Source organism: Pteronotus mesoamericanus, unplaced genomic scaffold (genome assembly GCF_021234165.1).
Source record: "Pteronotus mesoamericanus isolate MK-2021 breed Mesoamerican mustached bat unplaced genomic scaffold, CSHL_Meso_final scaffold_174, whole genome shotgun sequence".
In the NCBI taxonomy this organism is placed as follows: domain Eukaryota; kingdom Metazoa; phylum Chordata; class Mammalia; order Chiroptera; family Mormoopidae; genus Pteronotus; species Pteronotus mesoamericanus.
In genome coordinates this window covers 31,199,216-31,206,134 of record NW_026555309.1, presented here as the reverse complement: position 1 = coordinate 31,206,134, position 6,919 = coordinate 31,199,216, and the positions used below count along the sequence as shown (strand labels likewise).

At 38.2% G+C, this 6,919-nt stretch overlaps 1 non-coding gene across 1 annotated transcript; it reads right to left on the bottom strand.

Annotated features, from left to right (window-relative positions):
• Window positions 1-5,556: 5,556 nt before the first annotated feature.
• Window positions 5,557-5,726, bottom strand: LOC129084464 (U1 spliceosomal RNA). Its single transcript, XR_008530593.1, has one exon. It is a non-coding gene; the product is annotated as a U1 spliceosomal RNA (small nuclear RNA).
• Between the last annotated feature and the right edge of the window lie 1,193 nt (window positions 5,727-6,919).

Here is a 6,919-nt window from a genome sequence, read left to right as displayed (position 1 = left end):
CAATTAAAACCAAGGGAAGAATAGGAAATGTTTTTAGAGGATAAAAGTAGAAAATAATGAAATACATAAGAAAAAAATTACCAAAAAAAAAAAAACCTATAGACCACTATTGCTCATAAACATAGATGCAAAAAGTCTCAACAAAATTTAAGCAAATTGAATCTAGCAACATATAAAAAGTACAGCATACAGTTACCAAGTAGGGTTTGTCCCATAAAATCAAGGTTGTTTTAATATTTGGAAATCAGTCAATGTCATTCTCATCATTGTAACAGACTAAAATCCAAATGTCATATGATCATTCCCATAGATACATAAAAAGTATTTCTTTCACAAAATTTGAAATTCATTTCTGATAAAAATTATCAGCAAATAAAGAATAGAAAGGAACTCCCTCAACCTAATAAAGGGCATTTACAAAAAACCTACAGCTATTATTCATAGGCAACATAACTCTTCATATAAAAATTTCCTTAGAAATATATTTTTAAATGCTTTACCAAAGTTACAGGATACAAGATCAATATACAAAAGCGATTTGTATTTCTATATGCCAATAACAGGTAATCAGAAAGTGAAATTTTAAAAAATACCTTAATAATATTTAAAATATGAAAAATTAGGGGTATATTTGGCAAAAGATATGTAACACCTTTTTACTAAAAATTACAAAATATTGCTAGGTAATATTAAAAAGACATACTACCTAGAGAAATATACAGTGTTCTTGGATCAAAGGGACTCCTCATTTTGTCAATTCTTCCACAAATTGATCTACAAACTCAGTGTAATCCCAATCAAAAGCCCAGCAGAATATGAAAATTCAAAGACCTGAGTATAACTGAGGCAACTTTGAAAAAGAATAACAATGTTGAAGGGCTTAATATTTTCTTTTTGTTGTTGTTGTTTAGTTACAGTTGTCCCCGTTCCCCTCTCCTCCCCACCTCCCACCCTCCACTTTCAATTCTCCCCTCTCTTGTCTTTGTCCGTAGGCCTTTTATAAATGTTCCTTGACGTGACCCTTTCCCTTCTCTTCCTGTTATCCTGCTCCACCCCCACCCCCCACGCCCCCTGGGCACGGGCAGTTTGTTCTTTATTCCCCTGTCCCTGGTTCTGTTCTGCCCGCTTGTTTGTTTTGTTAATTAGGTTCCACTTATAGGTGAGATCACATGGTATTTGTCTTTCGCCCCCTGGCTTATTTCACTTAGCATAATGCTCTCCAGTGCCACCCATGCTGCCACGAAGGATAGGACTTACATTTTCTGATTTCAAGGCTTATTGTAAACCTGCAATAATCAATACAATGTCATATTGGATAAGGATAGACAAATAAATAAAAAAATGGAACATACTATACAGAAATATACCAACACATACATTATCAATTGGTTTTTGACAAAGGAGTGAGGACAATTCAATGGGGAAAAGGGTAATCTCGTTGATAAATGATGCTGGAGTAATTGGCTAACCCTATGCAAAAAAATTGAAACTTGAACCTTCTACCTCACACCATACACAAAAATTAACTGAAAATGAATCATGGACTTATGTAAAACTAAAACCATGAAACTTTAAAAAGACAACAAGGGAGTACATTTTAATGACTTTGGGTTTGGTAGAAATTCTTAAAGACAAAAAAATGTGAACTATAAAAAGAAAAAAAATCAATAAACTGAACTGCATTAGTATTATAAACTTTAGATCTTCAAGAGTTATTTTCAAAATGAAAAGTCAAATAATGAATGAGGAATACAGGATCTGGCAGAAGTAATGCCTCCTTGAGTGTGGTTGGTAGGGTAATAATATGAGTGTAATAATTTACAGTTTTAGTTTCAATGTTTCACCTAAAATGTCATATGCTGTGCTTGCATGTAATATTGTTATGTTACAGAATTACATGCTTATGATTTTTGTAATAAAATGTTTTGTAATAAAAGGGGTATTATTTGTACCAGACCCTGTATTTTATATGTGCACACACAATAATGGACTTGTATATAGAATATGTGTATGTAAGAAACAATACAATAATAAGATGAGCGACCCAATTAAAAATAAAGATAAAATAGACCTTTTACCAGAGAAAAGGTTTGGAGAGGAAATAAGCACCTAAAAAATTGTTCAACATGGTGGTCATTAGGAAAGCACAAGTTAAAACCATACCATACACCTTCTAGAGTAACTAAAATCAAATCAACCATACCTAGGGTTGGTGAAGATAGGGAGCAACTGGAAGTCTCATTGGTGGGAATGAAAAATTGTACAACTATGTTTTGGAAAAGAATTTAGTAGTTTCTTAAAAAGTTGGACATAGACCTATTGTATGGCCAGGTCATTTCACTCCAAGGTATTTACCCAAGAGACATGAGTGCCTATGTCAGTATGTTGACTACATACAAATGCCCACAGAAAGTTATCAACAATGGCCTCAAACTGGGAAAGAAAAAAAAAAACCCTAGTGCCCATCAACAGGGGACTAGATCAACAAATTGTAGTATATCTATATGCACTGGAATAATATTCAGCAATAAAGAAGGCTTAACCATTAATACACATGACAGCATCAATAAATCTCAAAATCAACTCACTAGGATAAGTGAAAGAAGATATACACAAAGGAGTTCATACTGCATGATTCAGTTTATATAAAACCCTAAATGGGGGGAAGGCAGAGACAAATGTATTTAAAGACAAAAAAAAAAAAAACAAAAAAAACAAAAACAAAAAAAACCCTAAAAATCTATAAAATGTAAACTACCTGTAGTGACAAGAAGCAGGTAAGTTGTTGTTACCTGGGGCTGTGGACAAAGGGAAGAATGGATTGCCAAGGGCCACAAGGAGAAGTTTTGTTGTGATGGAAATTTTCTGTTTCTTTATTTTGGTAGTAGTTTTATAGGTGCGTACATTTGTCATAATCCATCAAACACATAGTCTAAATTCAATGTATTATATATAAATTATATCTTACTAAAGCAAACCCCACCAAAACTCTGATCACAGCTTGCTGAGAGACCCTAAGGGCAGAGACATCAACTAATTTGCCCCCAAACTCCCTGACTCAGAAACTGAGATAAGCCATGTTTGTTGTTTTAAGCCTCTAAATTTGGGGGTAATTTTGTTACTCAGCAATAGATGACTAGTACAAGGAGTGGATTCCTGAGTAGGTAGATTCCTACAGAACAGAATCAATAATCTGTAAGAGAAGGAAGAGGAAAGATTGGTGCCTTGGCGAATATTGGGAAGATGAAAGCGGGTATTAGCACATTTTAAGTAATCTATTGACAGTAGGTCTCAAGTTGACTAGAAACACGTGGTCACTGACCTTAGTAAGAGCAGCAGCTGACTGCCACAAGAAACCCGGAATCACAAAGTGTCCTCCTAGGAGGAGCCATCAGTGACCACACCATTTGGGAGGGAGAGGGGAATTGTATTTTTCCCTTGGCTTGAATCTTTGGTTACTCCCATAGGAATATCAAGGCATGAAGTAATTGCTTTGTTCCTATAAAAGTGGTCGATGCAAACAGCCTGAGTCAGTGCTCCTTTATCAAACGCAATCTCTTGTTACTAACAGTTTCACAGAGAGCAATTTCACACTAATTACAGCCCAGCCTTGATTGCCTGTCATTGTTACTGATTGCCTACATGAACCTGTTCCAGTTTCAGGAGTGGCAAACCATCATTTTACCTGACATCATTTTTTAAAGTCAGAATTGGCTTCAATATCATATGTAGAGACCTTCACCTTGCTATTATCCTGAGAAGATCAAGGGCAGGTAAGAGGAGCTCTTGATTTCTCTGTACTTCAAATCTCTGTGCATAATTACCAGTCATTGCCTCCTTGTGCCCTGTTACAGAAACAGTGGCAACCTTTGCAAGGTTGACCCGGCCACCAGTGTTCTCAACTCAGTTCTCATCTCCCTTTGCGGAGCCCTCAGTCGCCCCTGCTCAGATCTCCCTTGCCACATGTCCCTTCCCCTTGGTCTGCAAGTCCTTCTGCCCACAGATAGCTTCCCTCCCACTGATGCCCCTTTCAGCTACCACCCTATATATCTTGCCTCCCCTCAGCTGAATTACTTCTTGACTTCTTATTCACTCTTCAGCCCAAATTTGTTTATATTCCTACAATTCCACTATACTATATTTGAAATCATCTCTACAAGCAGAACTAGAGCAGGACAAATCCTGAAGAGCTGCCAGTTCAGAGGAGCTAAAGATATTCGCATGATTCATTCATTCTCTCATTCAGTGAAGATCTATTCACTGCCTACCATGTGCAGGACTCTTCTATAGGTAACAGTGGCACGTAGATGCCCCAGGAAGAAACAGTGCTGAGGATGCCGTGGTAAACAAAGAAGATAGAAGTCTCTGTCCTCCTGGAGCTTACGCACAGTGTGGGAAGACAAAAAAAAAAAAAAAAAAGGAAAACAAACCAAGTACAAAGTTTGTCAGTTATGAGAAATGCTACAGTAAATGTAGGACGGGGGCTCCATGGTGCGGTGCGAGAGGAGAAACGGGTTTTATTGAGAAGCATTAGGGCGCAGTGCCTGGGGAGATTCTGGAGCCAAAGGATGTAGTTCTTATCCCACCTCTGCCACTTTCTGTATGTTCTTGGGCAAGTCATGTAATGCTTGGTGCCTTATTTTCCTCATCTGTGAAGTGGGAAGGATGTTGGAATTGACCTCACATAGAGCTGTTATAAGGATTAAATTTTATATATATATAAATTTTATATAAATATATATATATATTCTAGCAGAAGTAATGCCTGCTTTAGTGTGGTTGGTAGGGTAATATTATGGGTGTAATAATTTATAGTTTTAGTTTGAACATTTCACCTAACAAGTCATATGGTGTGCTTGAGTGTGATAGTGTTATATTACAGAATTACATGCTATGACTTGGTAATAAAAAAGGGGTGTTATTTGTGCCATACCCTGCGTGCGTGTGTGTGTGCGCGCGCGCATGTATAAAGTATTTAGAACAGTGCCTGAGTTCACAATAAGAGCTCAAAAAATGTTAACTATTAACAGTATCGTTCATTTATCCACTATTCACCTAGCAGCCATTAACCTGCTATATGCTCTGAAGTATATTAAAATAATCAGATGCATTTCTGGCCTCTCAAGAAATAAGGTGGGGCCCAGAACCACAATTCAAGGTGGTATAAACCCTCTCATCTTTCTGAGGGGGACATCGTGTTCATATTGTCATCCTTTGCATAGCATCGAGGTTCTCCGAAAGCATCGTCTCACCCAAAATCTCAGCCATCACCACAATCACGACAAATACTATTGCCCCCACCAAACCTGCTGGAGGACAGAGACAAACAGATATAGACCACATCTCTACCCTCAGCAATGTAACGGCTCAGCCCAGAGGTGCAGTTGAGGTCAAGTGACTAGTGTATGGACTCCGAGTATGGCCTTTGACCTTATACAAGCCTGTATTTAAATCAAGAACTATTAATTAACTGTGTGACCTTGGACAAATGACTTCACCTCCCAGAATCTGTTTTTTCAGGGGGAAGAAGAGGACAATGAACTCTTTTCTTTCTCCCAGGAAACAGTGTGAACGCGGTCCCCCAGCCTACCCACCACAAATTTTGCAGTCAAGCTTCCCACTTTCGGGGAAATCACAGGGGCCAGCACCTCCGGAGTGCGATGGATAAGCCTTACCCTGGGAAAACCACCTTCGTGATCACAGCCTCTCCCCTGCCAGGAAAGGATGAGAACAATTAATTATGGCTGCAATCAGTTTCATGCCAGGATGCAATGAGATGATATATATAAAGCACTCTGTAAATGATTCAGCCCATAATGAGCACCCAATAAAATGGTTGCTTTAAAATAAGTCAAGACAGAGAAACACATCCTACTCTCGGTCTTGCCGGCTAGCACTTGGTGAGTACTTTTTGTGAAGCCTCCAAGTCACCTTCAGATTCACAAGCTGACATCGCACATGTGCCAGTGTGTACAGAAATAAAATACAGGAAGTAGACCTGAGTCCAGGAGAATGCATTCCTTCTCAAACCAATAATTTCATGAACTTCTCATTTGCTTGTCATCGATAGTGCCCAAAAACCATATTTTTAATGTAGATATAGGTTTTTTCTCTTGTTTTTTTTTCAGGTCTGCACTTAAGCTATGCTAAGCAAGGATTTCAAAACAACACAGACTAATAGTGCTTTGTTTAACACATGAGCTTTTGAAAGGTTTTGTGTAAATTGGGTTTTGCAAATCATCTCAAAGTTTCAAGGGAAACTTCCAATATAAAGAATCTTGGGCGTGAATCCTTTCAGAAAAGCAATGGGTTGTTGCTAGATTGACCTACTTTGCCTATTTTATCTCTTTTTTAAGGTGCATATTTTCAATACCCAGCTTAACTAAAGCGGCACACGTGACTTGGGTGGAAGCCAGATTTCTTTCTCTGAGAGAATAACATGAGAGACTTCAGAGGGTAACTAGTATCCTGGAGGGAAAACGTGTTTCTTTTTTTCAATGGCAGATTCAAAGCTTAGGAAATTCAACTTCCACAATCTTGGCGAAGTGTCTATAGAAGAATTTTTGGCTAGAATATGTTCTTTGAAATAGAGTCTGCTCTGAGGTTGTAAACAATGGCCTGTAATGGCAGAAAGTTCTCGGACTTAGCACCCTGGGCATAACCTCCATCAGTAACTTACTCCTAAATTCCCCAGGTACCTCAGCTGGCAATTGAAAAAGACAGTGTGATTAGTAATAGTTCACGCTTCTATTGAACAACCTGTGAACTTTGTGCATCAGAGAAAGCTTCATGAAAAATGGCAACACTCTGATCTGCACCGTCGACAGCATGAGCAGGAACTGAGCTGAAAGGCAAAATGAAAACTGGAGCCTGACATTTACCACGTTCCAGCAAGACGTGAAGGTGATGATGTGGAAAC